Genomic DNA, 16,599 nt, shown 5'->3' with positions numbered 1-16,599 from the left:
AAGAGGAAACAAGAAAATGGTAGAGCTGTTTTAAACTATTAGAATGAGCTTTTCACCTGCCATGATCTTATCGTTTAGGAGACGGTGGAAAAACACGAAACAAAATAGAGATGATTAGCAAGAAAGATACTAGAAATATAGGCGTATATTCACTATTGGGACTGATGAGCCTTGCTCTTAGAGTAAATTATGTCTTGAGCTATAAGTTAATAGTGACATAAAACCATTGTGATTGAGAAGATAATTCAAATTTAAGGATCTAAAATATTGTAGATAAGATTGTAGTACTGTAGATATTTATTTTTCTTTTAATTTGGTTTTGTTTTAAAATGTATATAATTCATTAGCACATGTTAATTTAAATAAATCAAATGAACAATTTTCTTTGATAAGGATGTTCTGCAGGTTTTTGGATAACAGGTAGCCTGATAAAGCTTATAGTTCAGAAGTTTTCAGAAACTTTATATAGTAAAATGATTGAGACTTATAACATGACCCTGATGTAAACAGAATCTAACAGTAATTTAGTTTCTCTTTGCACTTAATCATGATGTCTATAGAACATTTCCCCAATGGGTGCTTTAAAAGATCTATCAACTAGCTAGAAAGTATCTGCTGCCAAAATGCCTTCAGGCTGACTCTCCTGGCTAGAAGCATCAGAGACTGGTGGGATAGTGTTTGTTGATGTAACCATCTATAATTTCATTAATTGTGTTGCTTGTTTAATAAATGTTATTTTAAGTTCCTAGATCTTTTTAGAACTTAACTACCAGCTAGCTACATAGTAGCACTACCACTTAGTTGTCCGTCAGCACAAATGACAGTTCCAGTCAATTAAAAATGAAATCAGAGGGAAGGTTAAAGGCATTAAAATCTTTCTACAGTTATTCAGTGTATATGCTTACTTTTCCCCCTACTGTTTCTGACTTAATTTACCATTTTGGTGTTTGAGGTAAAATTCCTGTCTTCCTTTCTGTGCCATCAGCTTGTGCTCTTTATAGAAAATTGTACCCAATTCTAGCATGTGGTGGAATCTGTGCTGGTCACTATATCACTTTAGAAACATCATTTTGACAGGGGTATGAAAAACAACTTGTTCAAAGATTCATGGAATATATTTTCTGTGAATTAACACTAAGACAGTAAAATGTAAATTGATAGATCAAAACAGGTTTTAGGTGAAATTATTTCAAAACCAGCCATGTATTTCTCTTACTAAACAACATATCTAGAATATACTATTCTTTCTTTGTGGCTCATGATCACTGATTGCAAACAAACATCACTGGACCTTATTGTAGAAATATTTGCATGAGTTGAATAGGGGCAAAGGTACCCTGTGTGCTTATTCTTTGGTTTGAGTCTCATTTTATTCATTGTCATCACTGTTTTAGATTCACTGTCTGCCACATGCTGTATTTTCAAAAGTTGTTACTGTTTTTAACAATAGTTGCTTGAGGGAGAAACATAATACTGGGGACATGAAAGAGCAGTATATATATCTAAATTTTAGAAAATCTTTTACACTGAATTTTAGCATATACTGAATTTATTTTCCTTTTTCTCAGCCTCAGCAATAACAACTTGTGATTGGTGGTACCGGATATTCAGTTGCACATCCCTACATCAATGCACTGCCAATGGTAAGAATTCCTCCTACTCTGAATGTCACAGTGTTTTAATTGCATTTTTAATTTATCTTTTATCTTTAAGAACCTATGAGAAAATTGGAAAGTTGTATAATTTTACAAAATGCATGTGTTCTCAGACTAAAGACTTTTTTTAAAAACATGTAATTTAAGATACTTAAAATAATTTTTCATTATTTGCCAAAAATCACCTATTACTTTGAAGATGTACATTCACAAGTTTATAACCTTTTGGTTATGGTTATCAATATGAAAAGTACTATTTTATAGTTATCTTGAATTTTAGTAAGTGGACTATATTTTGTGAATAGAATTTTCTTGTTAAATTATAGTGATAGTTGTATTTTTTTCCATTTTACTAAAATAGTATAAGTGTAATGCATTTATCCTAATATTTACAGTTAATGGGGAGTTAAATGTCTAAAATTCTGCCTGTTTTTTGTTATTGAATACTTTTCAGGAGAATCATTCTTGCCTTTTGTAAAAGATCATTTAGAAATCTTTCTTTGTGGAATAACAACCTGTCAGCTGTGTTATGCGGCAAGAAAGACCACTGGGCTCTATCTCTGCTGTCTCTTGGATGCCCTCCCCCCTCCCCACCCCTCCCCTCCCTCTCCCCTCCCCCTCCCTTTCCCCTCCCCTCCCTTTCTCCTCCTTTTTCCCATCAGTTAATGAGGAATATGATGGGAATAGCATCATTACCCCCCCACCCCTGCTTTACCTAACTTGAATGATGACATGGTTCTTCATTAATTCATGAAGGGTTTTTTTTAGGGTGTTTATTTCACTCGTTAACCATTGCTAAATCTGCTGTTTCCTCCTGGAGCACTACAGAGTTGCTCATGAGAAGCAGCTCCGCAGTAAATCAGCTTTGGCATTTGTACTGTCCACTCTTGGCTTTTTATTTGAAGATCACATTTGAAACCTGATGCTCTTCTTGGTTATTGGAGTCTTGACTCTTTGTGCCATGCCTCCCCTGAGAGTCTGTTGCACAGACCTGTTGGGAATCTTGAGGATGCAGGTGCTATGCAACTGGCTATCCCTTCTAAGTACTGTCTTCCAGTGATTTTTTTTAAGTGTCACTCACATATCACATATGTTGTTTCATTTCTTACTTGGAGCAGCTTGTAAACTGTATCTTAAGGTTATCTCAGACACTTGTCCATTTTATTGACAAATAAATTGTTTTTAACAATTGTTAAAATTGTTTTTAACTCATTAAAAGCACAAAAATTTGTTAGAGATGAAGGTCAAAATTAAAACAAATTGATTAAAGTCTGTCTTAGGCCATTGAAGCCATTTCTACAGATTTGTATATGTGCTAGTAAAATTATAGATATTGATTCAAAATAGTGGATTTCCTTTGAACTTGTGACATGTCATATTGTTTTGGGTTAAACCTGTGCTATATAGCATCTCATATTTTTTTCCTCTCAAAATGCCATGAAGGAATGGTTTATGGAACACTCTGTAGTAGTTACCTCTGTCACTCCAATACCTACCCTCAGTTTTGTTCTTGACATAATTATGAGGGATTTATACTGTTCTTTTTTTGCCTCACTCTTGTTGCATAGATACGTTATTTTAACTATAATTTGTATCTTAAATCATTATGACCTACAGCTACTTTTCCATATAAGTGTTTCATATCATTTTTTTGTAAGTTTCTCATTGCGTTAATAGGATCCATTGGCCAACTGGTATATATTATTAGTTTCAATTTTTATTGTAAAAATTTTCATAGAAAAAAAAGAAAAACATAACTCTCATCCAGCTGTAATAGTCACCTGTTTTGTTTCATCTTTAATCACTGTGTTCCCATGTACATCTTTATTCCTTATTTCCTCGATTATTTTAGAACCAATCCATATAATCACATAATTTCATTTATAAATATATTAGTATTTATGAAAGATAGGGCATATTTAAAAATATATACTACAGGGCCTCCCCTGGTGGCGCAGGCGGTTGAGCGCCGCACTGTGAAGCTGTCTGCAGTCTCTGCAGCATGGGTTTGATCCCAGCCGGCCGGCGAGGATCCCACATGGTGCGGTAGACCGCTCCTGTCGCGCCCACTGCTTCCCTCAGCAGTGTATTTCGTCAGTCTGCTTGTTCTGTTTCCCGCTGTCTCTGGTGAATCCTCTCACCCTCCCGCGCATCTGGCCTGTACCCTGGTACTTGTATAAATAAATAAATAAATCTTAAAAAAAAAAATACATACTACAATATCATCACACTTTAAAAATGACTACTTTTTTACTTGAAAAGGTTAATAATACTTTTAATAAACATAACATTTACTATTTTAACCATTTCAAAAATATAGTATGCTTAAAAGTAGAATTAAAATACATTCACATTGTTGTATAACAGATCTACAACTTTTTCGTCTTGTGAAATTGAAATGTGTTGTTATATGTGACAGAATTTCCTTATTTTAAAAATTTGCTAAATTTCTTCCTGCGTGCATTATGCATTATGAATGATACTCCATTGCATGTATGTACTATCTTTTCTTTATTCAAATGTCAGTGTACATTTGGATTGCTTCCGCCTTTGGCTATTATGAATAGCTTAATATGGGTGTGCAGATATCTCTTTAAGATCCTGCTTAGAATTCTATTTTTAACTTTTTGTGGAATCTCCATTCTGTTTTCCTAAATGGCTGCATCATTGTATTTTTCTCACAAAAGTACACAGGAGTTCTGGTTTCTCTACATTTTTACCACACGTCTTATTTTCTTCATTAAAGTTTTTTTTTATTTTTCTGATAGTGGTCATCCTAATAGCTATGAGGTGTTAACAGTAATTTTTTAATATCACCAAATAACCAGTTTTTCTCGTCTACTCAATGCTGTTATAGAATCACAACAAAACCAATACATAAAATTCTGTTAATGAATAAAATTATGATTCTACCACCTTATATTTTTTCCCTTTCTATTTTTTTGAAATGTTTCCATATTGTGTATTTTGTTAATTGTATTCTTGCAGTAAAATGTCTCTCTTTCTCTGCATATTTTGATAAATTAGTACTTAGATGTAAAAGCTTAGCCTAAATCAAGTTATTTGGCATTTTTGTTTGTTTTAAATGGGTAAGGGTAGCATAGTATTTCAGAGGTGGTGAAAAGAAAAATATACTATTTAGTTGTCTCTATTTGTGATATTAGGTGCCCATTTGATAATCATTGCCTAGATCTGTCATTATTATAGATGTGCCAACACTGATACTCTAATTTCATCAAGTCTTTACTATCAATAATTCTACAAAGAGAAACTTCCTTCTTTAGATATTTGGTTATTCTATGGATTAGTTTGCACAGGAACGTCATCTTAAAGTCTTCATTCTTTCGTATCTCAATTTTGAAAGTACTATTTCCCTAGAATGCTTTTTTAAACAGTGTGAGGTTGTGAATTTAGAGATTTGATATATCTATTGCACTTCTTTTTTTAACTTCTTGTGAATGGTCAAATTGTCTTGACCAAAGTAATTTTTTTAAGTTGACTTTTGCGTCTTTTAGACATGACTTTATTAGTTGTTTTTGATAAAGGCTTCCTTGCTTTCTAACATAACAAGATGCTCCTAAGCTCATTGTGTACATGTTCTTCCTCATTTCCAAGAAGTTTCCTTTTAGTGAGAAGCAGTATTTTGAACCATACATAGTGCCGAGGGCATATGTTCTTTCTGGTTGTAGGAAACAATGTGTGATGTGTATGACATTTTTAATACAGTTTTAAGATTTTATTTTTTCAAATTTAAAGTGATTTCAATATTTTCACCTTAAGCAGGAAAAATGTGTTTTGTAATGGTATATAATTTGTTTCTTCTATATTTTATATGATTATATACTGTCATTTAATATATAAATATAAATATTAGAGCTAGGAAACAGAATATGTAAGTGAAATATATGATACTAATATGTAAATATATAAAATAAATATAAAATTATCACACATGGTGATATTTTTGCAAGTAATATTTTTTATATTTAAGCATGTACTGACATTATGGTTACTGAAAACAGCTTGTTTTTGGGGGCATGTCCCACTGACATAGTTGGGCCCAGGCCCATTTGTTTCATTTTATTTTTAGTATTTTCAAAAAATTGTTTAATTCTGTTTTATAGCTACATAAAAGACATACTACTTCAAAGTGACATGTGTTCTTATTTTTCCTCCTTATAGATTATTGGATTTAACTATATTGCTTTTATAGGAAAAATGCAAACATATTTATACTGTACTTAATATTCTGGAGATCCTGTTATAGCAGTATATAGATAGTATTAGTCCTTATTTTTAAAAATAGCCATGCAGTAGTCCATTACATGGATGTAACATTACTATTTCAAGAATGGAACTTTTAGTTGTGAACATAGATGAGCATGTAATTTTGAGGAAATTTGCTAAATTTCTTCCTGTGTGCATTATGCCATTTTCTTTCCAGCATTGAATGTGTGCATTTTTGTGTGTATTTTGATCTGATGTGAGAAATGACATTTCACTATATTCTAGTTTGCATCAATTCATATTTTATTACTGTTGTCTTTTTCTGTCTTCATTCTAATGGCAAGGTTTTTTTTTTTTAAAGAAAAGTTTACCAACTTTTTGACCATTCCTTCAGACTCTGTTTTCTCTTGTTCTGACTTGATAGCTATCCCACAACTTACAGAAATTCATTTGGTTTAGAAAACAAGCTTTACCTACTAAGAATCAACCCTGCTTCAGTTGTTTTAGGTTTAATTGCCATGAACTCAGACCCTTGATTATAGCCATTATTTGAAAGGTGAATGCAGAAAACTCTCATTGGGGTAGTGGGGAAGTAAGAAAAGGAAAATAAGGAGTCCATTATAGTGTGCTTTAAAGAGTAGGTTGCTGTTACAAGCAGTTGGGTCTCCTTTTAAGGGGGCTTATGAGAGTCATTATAGAACATATCTCTGAGTTGTTCTACCCAAGAGACAAGTATTTGAGGTGATTTGTCCAACTCCCAGTCCTTATTGGTGGAGTTATGCTTTGGGACAGCACAACACCTACTCTTCAGCTTCCCCTCCTGCATCTTACCTGTGGTTAGATGTGGCCCTTAGGTGTTTATAGTAAGAAACTTAAAGCTAACAATTGCTAAGAAATATTCCTTGATGAGGAAATATGGGCTCTGCACTGCCAGCCTGTGTTGCATCAATGAATATTCCAGTGTGTATTAGATTTATCTGTCTAAATAGTAGATCATTCATATTCATAAATTTTTCTAATATTTTGTTAACATCTATTCTCCCAGAACTTGACCATCCTAAGAGACCTGATAGATGTGAAATTATGCTTCGTAGACTAAAAGTAAACCCCCCATACCCCTCCCTCCCCCGAGTTGTGACTATCAAGATGGAGTTCCCAAGAAGCTGTATGGTACATATTGAGGAGCCAATGATCTGTTTCTTTTGCCTGACCACTTCTTAAGCATGTCATCTATAAATTATTTTGTTCTGTTCACTGTAGAAAAGTTCATTGTCATTCACTATTTTCCACTGACATGATTTTGAAGTATTTTTTATGTAAAGTATTAATAGCACTGCCACATAGCATTGTGTGAACTACATTGGGTTGAAAATTATGCTTATGGAGGACACATTTCAAATCATTATTAAAGGGTTATAATGGAAAAACTCTGTTGGTCGTTACTGTTTTTTCTCCCTCCCCTTTAATCAATGCAACAGAAAACAGCTACAGGATGAAATTCTTTAGGTGACTCTTTGATATTGTATGTTTCTTTTTCCTATTGAAAGCAAATAGGAAAACACAAAAAAGCATAAACACAAAAAAGCAGTGCGTGCGCGCGTGCACACACACACACATACACATAAGAGTTGTATTTAAACTGATGCCCTGTATCTTTACCCATTGGGCGATTGTTATGTGACGTGATGTAACTATCTGAAATGGAACCTGAGAAACTATGGTATCATTTGAAAAGCAAAGAAATTTTGGATTCTTACATGGACTTAACCTTTATATTAAATGTAACAGTAAAACTTGTTATGGTGAGTGGTATTGTTACATAAAAGTTGATCTTCACACTTCAAATGCTATTTGTGTCTGATTTGTACATTCTTATTATAGGCACCAGAAATAAAATCTATGCGGTTCTCTTCTTAAGGAATACAGAATAGAGATGCCCACTTAGAGGGATGAATATTTAAGAGAATAATGCTAAAACAAAAAGTGTCCTATCACTGATTATTTTCTGGTTTAATTTTTAAGTTTTTCCATCTTCTCAAACTATGATTACCATGTTAAATTCAGTCTTACTGAATTGAGACATTTAAGATTGGGCCACATGTTTTGATATTAGCAATATAATCATAAAATTAAAAACTATAGGCCTGCTCTTAATTCAGTGTATTCCACATATATTGACCCATTCATTCAATTGAAGTCAAATGATTTTAATGGGATCATTTTGAGTTCATTATAATAAAAAAATGACCGCTTACAGTTTACAAATTTAGAGCAGTTTACTCAGAATTCTTTTAAATGTGTAGGAGACACCAGAAGATTTTTGATTAGTTTAAAAGTTTTGATGAAAAAAAAAGTGTTTTGATGAATGAGAAAATAAATAAAAATCAGACCAAAAGTAGATAAATGAATGTTCTGTAGAAGATACTAGGCATCTTATTTAAAATGTCTTTGAAACTCTGAGGTTGTTAATGTTTTATGGATGAAGAAACCATTTTCCTGTTTATAATCTTCCTGCATAATAAACTGGAATCTGTACTCAGTGTTTGTTTTCACATTTCTGCTCTTTCTCCTGAGCTTGGGCCTGTATTTCTGTTTTAATATAGAGAAGATATGAACTGTGGCATGATGGAACTGGAGTGGGACCCCTGTTATCATAAAGATCAGTTGCTGCTATTTATTTTTCATGAGGACCAATTAAATAAGATGATGTAGAGTTCATGAAAAACATAAAAGAAATACCTATTTAAAAAAATCTAGAGGTTTCAGTATTTACTTAAACTTTTTGGCCATTTTCATTCTAACATTTAATATTTTGGCTGAGATTTCAGGACCCAAGTTACAACAAAGCATCTCTATTCCCACTTGCAGATAAAATAGAATGAATTTTCTTTCACAGAAACCAATACTTGTTAATTCATTTTATTTAAATGCGATATAAGCCATTTTTCTACCCTTTTGTTTTTAATTTTTCTTTTTAAAAAATGTTACTGATTCTACCCATGTAGAGATAGAAAATTATTTCTAAAACAACCTTCTCTGATTTGTGACCCCATGCCATGTAAAAGGGCAGACCTTACTACTGACAACAACATAATAATGTGGGTGTGTGTGTGTGTGTGTGTGTGTGTGTATGTATGTAGCAAGCAGATCATTGAAACACCTTGATCCCTCTTTGCCTTTGCTTTTCCTTCCCTTTGCCTCCTCCCCTCACCTCTGGCCCCCACTCCCAATCTACTCCTGCTATCTATCTATCTATCTATCTATCTATCTATCTATCTATAATCTATCTATCTATCTATATGCATATATATACGTATATACATATATGCATATATATATGCTTTAAATGTGAAATGCATGTTGGATTTTAAATATTAAAAATGGACTTAAAAATGTTGATTATAAGAAATGGCAATATGTGGATATATTGGTTATATTACTAGTTAATTGCCACTTGTTTCTTTTTAAATTTTTCATGTGACTTTTAGATAATTTAATATTACTTCTGTGGCTTGCAGCACATCTGTCTATTGATAGTCTTGTTTCAGATCTTGTTTGTGAGAGCTATTTGACCTATAGATTCTCCTTGTCTGCCAGATTTTAGTAATTAGAGCAATGAAGATTGGGTAATGCTAAGATCTGGGGAAACTGGAATGACCTTTGGATGATTCCTAAAATTAGATCATGGGATTACATTACAAAGCTAAGTAAGTTGTCATTACTCACTGAGTGGGTTCTCATTTTGTAAATGAGGAATTAAGGTTAGAGAAGGGATGCCTTATCGCATACTTTGCCATCTTTAACAAAATCAAGTCTTAAACTAGATCTTCTCATTTGCAGTCTGACTTTCCTTTAAATTCCTTTAAATTATGTGTCATATAAACGACAGAACATCTAAATAGTCTTCAAAGATGAATCATGAGAGCTTTCACAGTTCTTTGGGAGAGATAAAAGGATTTCAAGTATCCTGACTAGGAGAGCTCTAGGTTTTTTTTTTGTTGTTGTTGTTGTTGGGGCACATTGCTGTTAAGAATTAAAGATACAAATCAGTAGGGAAAAAGTTCTTTTTTTAACATTTTTTCTCATCTATTTGTATTGTTGCTCTTATTTATGAAGATCATTTATTTATTGTTTGCTCTCCTTTGTCTACACTTATTATCTTGTCAAATTTTATTTCCCCCCAGATTTTTCAGTTCTAAAGTTTCCAGTTGACTGTATATACTTTAAACTTCTGAAAACAACTGTCCTCATTGCCATTTCAAGTGCTTACCTTTATTCTTTGTAGGATGGATAAAATAGCTACTTTAACATCTTTATTTAATATTCTTACATCTGGATCATCTGAATGTTGGCATCTGTTACTGTCCTTTTCTTTGAGAATTGGTCACATTTCCCAATTCTTTATATATGTTGAGTAATTTTGGATTATGTCCTCTTGGGAGAATGTTGAAGTCTTATTTAGCTTGGCTCTTGATTGAAAATCATTAGCTTAGTTAGGCTCTTAAAGGGGAAAAAATACACACAAAAGAAGTATGTAAGCTACAGTTTTAACTAATGTGTTGGAAGAATAGTAGGGAGCTATAAATAAATAAATAAATAAATAAACAAATAAACAAATAAATAAATAAGGAGTACTCCTATAGGACAAATCTTCTTCCATAAATTGTGACTATAATTTCTGAAAAACAAATGAAAAAATATTATGAGAACCAGTTGAAACTGGCCTTGAGGGACTTCTTAAAAGAAAGGGTGGCCTTGGATGAGTTCCTAGCTTCCTGACTTTTTAAACCTGAGGACAGGCTTTTTTTGTTTTTAACTTATTTGCAGTCTTAACTAGCTTAAGGAGTCAGAGACCAGAGTTCAGAAGTACCACAGCAACGGTAGAGTGAGTCCAGCAGCATCAGGAAGACAAAGGAAATCCCAGGCAGGAAAGAACCACGAAAGGAGGAGCCTCAAATTCTATGTATTAACTTTGAACAATATGAGGCTGACCCTGACCCTAAGTTGGTAGTAGTACTGATTGTGCAGGTGTCTTGTCAACAAGAAAACCAATTGTGCTGTGTTTGTTCAACCAGAATACTACTCAACAAAAGAAAGGAACAAACTATTGATACCTTTAGCATCTTGGATAAATCTCTGAAGCATTATACTGAGGGCACTTAGCCTTATGAAAATAGGATATAATGTATGATTCCATTTACATGGTGTCCTAAAAACAGACAAATCTAATCTGTGTTGAGGTTGGAGAAAATTAATTTATACTGGAAAAATAAAATCTGCAGGATTTAGAAGTAGATGTATATATATTGGGGAGCAAGAATGAAGTAGAAAAAAAGGGCATGAGGGAACTCTCTAGAGTAATGGTGATGGACTATTCATTGAGGTATTTGGGTTACTTGAGTTCATGCATTTGTCAGAATTCATCCAGTGGCATACCTTAATGTTTTCATTGTATTTTGTGTAAATTTTTTCTGTTAAGGTAAAACTACTGAATATTTAACTATAATTAATGATATGTAAGCTAAAGTATATATAGAGGTCATATACTGGTATCTGCAAATTCTTTTAAAATGCATAAAAAATTAAGACCAGTTTTAGATAAATGTGGTAAAGCAAAGAAAAGGAAATGCTAATCTTAAAGTCTTGGTAGCTATGTAATTTATGATTTCAGCTTTTCATTGTTGGGAAAAATTTCATAATAAAAATACTAGTAAGTAATTTTCTAAATCAGTGTCCTGTTAATTTGTTTTTAGTGACTTTCATAAAAATTCTTATTATTTCTTTAAGCTTGAAACGAGTTTTATTATTGATATTTTTCTGCCTGTGCATTGAGTTCTCAACTGGGATGCAGAAAGATATAGAAATTATGAATAAACAATAACAAGATAAAACATCCAGTTTAATCATTTCAAAATGATATAATAAAAACTAATGAAGGTTATTTGTAAAACAAATTCTGATGGAATGGGTACGTAATTAAGAGTATACTCAGAGTCAAGTATGCTTAATCAGAGATGGAATCCCCAGGTTTGCTTATTTTGAATAAGCATTTGAGAAATGGCATTTGGGAAATAGATTTTCTTTTCAGTGTTTTAATTAACCAATTTTCATTTATGACTTAGGACACATAATTAACTGTGTTGTATTCATTTTTAAAAAATGGCTAATCTGATTTTTATGCTGGAATTGTTATCCAGATGGAATGATTAAATTTGTTTGAAAAATAATCTTTGGGGGACCTCCTTGGTAGCCCTAGGGGTTAACTGTCAGTGCTACCACCTCTATGGCCTGAGTTTGAGCCCCAGCCAGGGGGTTAACCCTGCAGACCTCTCCTATCTCACCCCTATTCCCCTTAGCAGTTCATTTCAGTAAAGCCCACCGTTCTGCGCCCCACCCGTCTTTGGTGAATTCTCTCACCCCCCTGAACCTCTGGCCTACACCTCAGATCTTCTACACCAAAAAAAGAGGAGGGGAGGGGAGAAAAAAAATCTTTTAATGAATATGTAATGATAGGTTAATGTACTGTTGGGTTACAACAAAGGATCATTGTGTGGTTCTCATAGGGAGTTTTGAGAGACACGCATAGTGCTATTAAAATAAAATGACATAATACCTAATGTTAAGTATAACTTTTTAAAAAAGATTTATTTATTTATGCATACAAGAACCGGGGGTACAGGCCAGAGGTGCGGGGGGGCTGGGTGAGAGGATTCACCAGAGACAGAGTTGGGAACACAACAGGCAGACTGACTGAAATACACTGCTGAAGGGAGCAGTGGGCGAGTCAGGAGAGGTCTGCTGTGCCATGTGGGTTGCTCCCTGGCTGGAAATCAACCTTGTGCTGCAGTAGCTGCTGCAGTGGTTGCGGATTGCTTCATAGCAACGTCTTAACCCGTGCGCCACCAGGGAGGCCCTAACTTTTATAATTTATTATACCAATTCATTTATTATCTTCAATTAATTTACTCTTAGGAAATCTTTTCATAGAGCAGATTTTTTTAAATATATCAGAATAGGTTGTATGTGAGGATAAGAGAAAAATGATAACATTAAAATCTAAATTGTAAAAAATATAAATTGTAATTATGAAATGTGACTATTTTAACCATTAATTTGATCACCTCAGTTTCTTTTTGTTGGTAATGTGTTCTTTTCCCTTTGTGATACAAAGGCGTTCAACAACACTAAGCAGTTTTAAAATTTATTGTAGAAAATGGAAGCTTCCGTGGAATTACTTGATGTAATAAGAGCCTGATACTTTTCTAGTGACCAAAACCCGTTCAATTTGGACTTCTGTTTTAGTCTTTTGTCTTTTTTTAAATATATCTCCAATTGTAATGCAGTAATTAGAATAATAACTTTCTGGTTATTACAACTTTTTCAAAGTGAATATGCTGCTTTGTTGTGTAGCTCAAGCCATATATTTAGTCCAAGAATTTTGCATTATTGCTATCTAGATGAAGTATTTTGGTCTTGGAGATAGTGGAACTGTATGCTGACTTATGTAAATGGTGTAAAAAAAATTCACATGTGTTTATGTCCTACACGTAGAAATTTAGTGAGGAACAATCAATTGGACTTTATGCTATATAGCAGCCAGTTACCAAAACATCAAATTCTCTGTTAATTGCTGATATTGTTAAGAGTGCTTTTCCTAGAGAATAGTTTATTTACCAGAGAGTAGTTTAGTCAGTCCTAGTTTTTGTGGGAACTGGTTTGCACCTTTATAATATTGGCTAAAAACAGTACTACTTATAGTAACTTATTAATAATAATATTTTTGTCATGTTAAGTCTCTCTGAAAAACACCTGAGGGCAGTAAAGTAGTTGGAGAAAATTATTGAAAACAGCTCATGTTCATAATAGGACCCTAGAGTTTGTTTTGAATATCCATCCTGGTTTCTGTTGGTTTTTTTCCCCCCCATTTTATATAAGTGGTTGTAAATCAAAATACCTGAATTAAAATGGAAAATGTATACACAGTAAAAGTAAATTTTGTTTCACAGATACATGGTTATCAGAACCATTTTAAGACTAGCCAAGAAAAATTTCATTATCCGAACTGCTTTTTCCTCTTTGTTTCTTCCAACCAGAGAGAAATTTTGAATTTCTGAATAACATATTAGGTATATTGCCAAGGTGAAATGTTCAAATGAATAAATTAATGGAATTATGTATATTCCAAGTTATTTTAAATTCACTTTATCTAGTTTGCATAAAATGAGCTTTAAATTAACAATTCTTTTTCATTGAATGTTTCATTGTATCTTTATAGCTTTAAAAAGATATAGATTACATCTTTTAAAAGAGTAATCTTTGAAGGATTCTTTATTTTAAAGATATATTTAATGCTTTTATATTCCTACCGGGTAAGAACCATAACATCAACATAAGCAGGAAAATGATTATAAAGTAGGATATCAGCTGATCTATGAGCTTGAAAACTTAAAATTCAATATATTAGACCCTGGAGGATTAGCTGGGACCATGCAGTTGATTATATTTGAGAAATTCCTGTTAGAAAACACCAGTATTTGAGGCACCAGAGCCTATCTTTTGATTGATTTCTTTCAGTATAGAAAACTGAAACACAGACACCTTTCTTTTTTCATATTTCTGTGTATAATTGGGGGAAAAGTAATTTATTTCAATTAGTCTTGTCAGAAAGAGAAACCAGGCTCTATTTTGAAGGCTAACCAGGAAGAAATTATTATGCACAGAAAAAATACACTTATTAATAAAGGATATCACAAACATAATTGTTTTATTGCATATTAAAATTAAATAATTATTTAATTTACTCTAATCCTATTTTTCTTGTCATTTTATTCTCCTTCAGTATTTACTTGGGGACATTCAAGAGCCACCTATCACTTGAAGTAATTACTAGCCCAAGGTGTTTCTGTACTGTTTTCTAGACTTACTTGATCAGTCTGCATGACTACAAGTGATTAGGTTTTTTCAGGTCATAATTTCGTCACTCATTTTTAATCTAGTTTAGATTATATTTCTACTAAGGATTTTATATTGTAAAAATCTTTTTAGCAGTTAAAAATAAATGCTCTTTGCAACTCAAAATCTGTGAAAATTGTTTTCCCTTTTCTCACCTGTTTCCAATGTTAACAGTAAAACTTCACTGTTAACAAAAATCCTACATGTTATTGTTTCTTCCTAATATATCCATAGAATTCCTCAGTATTAAAAGTAGAGGAGTCCTTCCAGATTATCTAATTCAACACCCTCATTTTACAGATGAGGAAACTGAGGCCTTGGTCTAAAACAGAGGTCTTCTGACTCTGTCCAGTACTCTCTTTCTGTTACATCATGCTGCCTGATGTTTGTCTTTTGTGGAACTCAGCAACATCACATACAGGGTGAGCTTTTATTGTTCTGTTTTGTTTAAATGAAGACAAAGTGATTTACTACCGTCACAACTGCTGTTCATCATTCCTATCTAACTTCATTTTCCTTTTTAGTCCATACTATAGCCTAGTTACTAATGACACTCTTTAAATTTTGCTGCTACTTCTTGGCATCTGACCTTTATTTTTAAGAAGTAACCTCATAGTAAGGTTTTTTAACCACTGTATCCTTATCAGACACAATAGCAGAAGTAGATTAAAATTTATAATATGGATAATTTGTAGATTTAGATTTAAAGTGAATTATAAATAAGTGTAAAAGTATGGATAGAAGGCCAAGAGGAGATATAATACCAGATCTGGTAGCAATTTTTGTGAAATAATAATGTCAAAAATATTAGCCAACATTATAACATAAATGTTATAAAAAATGGCTTATCCTTTTATCATACGGATTTAAATGTTTGTGTTTTAGATTGTTTTTTTGTATTTATTTTCTAGTCCCATTTTTTGACTAATGAAAGCCTCTTCAAATTGCTTCCTGTGTCCTTTATAAAAGACTATAGTAGTTTTAGGTAGCCTTCTTTTCTGGTTTGACAAGATAATTGGCCTTATGTGGTTTTCAAGGATAATTCAAGAACTTTAAAGTTCTCATATAGTAAGTTTAGGATTTATAAGTTTCTATGACACAGAAGTGTCATTTTCACACTCTCCCCATCCCTCTAATTTTGCTTATGTAAAACATAATAAAAAACAAAACTTATGAAAATTAACGTGCTTTTCTTGTATATTCTTTAAAAAAAAAATCTGTTGTTTCATGTCACTGAAATAACCATGATATCAACCTTTAGTATTTGAGGGTAAACTAAAGCACTAATAATGAATACTCATCTGTGAGTGCTGGATACATTTGTTGGATGGGACAGGAATACCACCATCTCTCACACACACACACACACACACACACACACACACACACACACACACAGACATACACACACACGTGTATGTTTATAAACATGTTTTGTAAAGTTGTTTATCAATCATTTAAAAGGGTCCCTATCCACCAGCTAGCTAACTAGCCATGTTGTCAGGTGAACTAGAGTAGACATCTAGAAATACTATGTGACAGTAATTTTCCTGAAAAGATATGTGGAGGGAGAAGGCTGTAGATTTTTTTCTTTTAATCAAGGAAGAAATACATATAAATTTCCTGCATATATTTCTTATCTGGAGCAGGAAAGCTTTATTTTATAACTGAGAAAGGTTTCTGAAGAAGTATTTGAATAGCTACTATGTATTGGGCGCTAGAATATAAGATAGAGGCTGCTTTTTAAATGCTTACAATTTGGTAG

General features: G+C 32.7%; 1 protein-coding gene across 11 annotated transcripts in view; it reads left to right on the top strand.

The window, feature by feature from the left end:
• TBL1XR1 (TBL1X/Y related 1) overlaps nucleotides 1–16,599 on the top strand; it is a 167,548-nt gene that overhangs the window by 81,900 nt on the left and 69,049 nt on the right. For 7 of the 11 annotated variants that reach the window (XM_037525118.2, XM_054700380.1, XM_054700381.1 and 4 more), the window contains one exon: nucleotides 1,569–1,643. The gene's annotated coding sequence lies outside the window, so the exon portion shown is untranslated. Of the gene's footprint in view, nucleotides 1–1,568; nucleotides 1,644–15,134; nucleotides 15,257–16,599 lie in introns of all 11 variants that reach the window. The other 4 variants (XM_037525123.2, XM_037525122.2, XM_054700383.1 and 1 more) reach the window with 1 other exon arrangement.

The sequence above is a fragment of the Talpa occidentalis genome, unplaced genomic scaffold (assembly GCF_014898055.3).
Source record: "Talpa occidentalis isolate TD23 unplaced genomic scaffold, MPIMG_talOcc4v2.1 talOcc4.4, whole genome shotgun sequence".
In the NCBI taxonomy this organism is placed as follows: Eukaryota; Metazoa; Chordata; class Mammalia; order Eulipotyphla; family Talpidae; genus Talpa; species Talpa occidentalis.
The sequence above is the reverse complement of the archived record's forward strand: the minus strand, read 5'-3'. Positions and strand labels throughout refer to the sequence as shown.